Below are 1,634 nucleotides of genomic sequence, written 5' to 3' on the forward strand. Positions count from 1 at the left end.
GGATCCGGCGAAATGCAATGCCGGATCCGGTTTCCCCCCCCCATTGACTTGCATTTGCGCCGGATCGGGCCGGATGGCCATGCGTTTCATCCGGTTTTCGCCGGATCCGGCAATGTGTCTGTAACGTTTTTTTGTCTCCGGCGAAAAAGCCGGACACGCCGGATCCGGCACGTCCGGCTTTTTCACACAATGAAAGCCTATGAGCGCCGCAATGCGCCTGATCCGGCGAAAGCCGGATCCGGTGGCCGGATCCGGTTTTTTGGTCTGAGCATGCTCAGTAGCTCTGCCCACAAGACATATATAAAAGCAAGACAGTGGGACCCACAGCCACACCCAACATGCCACCCAAGAAAGCAACCAAGCGCAGCAGGAGAAGGCAGGAGACCACTGCAGCACCATCAGCACCACCACCACCCCAAATGGAGCAGCAAATGGAACATGCTGAGGAGGGGAGGCCAGCAGTAGATGAGAGACGGTAATTATCAAATCCCCCATTCCTCCAAACTAGGGCTATTGAATATCAAGATATTCATTGGCCCTTTGATTCTCTTTATTCAACAGCCGCACAATAGATGCAGCAGCAGCAACAGCAGCAATGGCAGCAGCTGGAACACCACCCACAGCCATGGAGTCTGGCCATCAGGAAGACAGCACATCTTCTTCTGGGAGCCCTCCCTCGCATCGTCAGCGTTTGACGGTAAGTTTTTATTTCCAAAATCCATCATCTCTGTAATATATGTCTATTCATTGCCTTTTATTTCAAAACAGGATTCACAAGAAGCAAAAAACCAGGAAAAGCCATACACCTGACAAATGCTATTAGGAACTCTGCTATTAGAAGTGGAAAGGAAGAACAAAGACAAAAGAATCTAATTAATAAAAATATTGGAGAAAGAGAAACCAATCACAAACTAAAATGTTTCTATACTAATGCACAAAGCATGGGCAACAAACAAGGAGAATTGGAACTACTAACACAGGAACAGAAATATGATGTAATTGGAATCACTGAAACTTGGTGGGACAATACACATGATTGGAATACAAGACTAGAAGGATACAACTTATTTGCAAGAAACAGACTTGATAAACGAGGAGGGGGTGTCGCATTGTATGTTCGAAATGCGTATATCTGCACAGAGATTGAAGCTTCAGAGACTGGGAGTTCTGTGGAAACTGTTTAGGTAAGAATACAAGGACAGAACAATGGAAAGGACACCATTGTAGGCATTTACTACAGGCCGCCTGTGCAAGCCGAATATATAGATGAACTCTTTATGCATCAGATGGCCAAGTTCTCCAAAAAATATGACATAGTTGTCATGGGAGATTTCAACTATCCAGACATTTGTTGGGAATCTCTCTCAGGCAAAACTAACAGGTCAAGGAAATTCTTATCCTCTCTTGCTGACAACTTTATCTTCCAAAAGGTAAGGGAGAAAACAAGGGGAACTGCTACCTTGGATCTAATCCTTATAAACAGGGAGGAAATGGTTGAGGAGGTAAAAGTGGCTGGGACCCTAGGAGGTAGCGACCATGCTATTTTAGAATTTTGGATTACTAGAGGTGGAAGACCTGTGAAGACTCAGACGTCAAGGTTAGATTTCAGAAAGGCAGATTTTAAGGGATTCAGA

The sequence above is a fragment of the Dendrobates tinctorius genome, unplaced genomic scaffold (genome assembly GCF_039654945.1).
Source record: "Dendrobates tinctorius isolate UK_male_01 unplaced genomic scaffold, ASM3965494v1 ptg000018l, whole genome shotgun sequence".
Taxonomy (NCBI): Eukaryota; Metazoa; Chordata; class Amphibia; order Anura; family Dendrobatidae; genus Dendrobates; species Dendrobates tinctorius.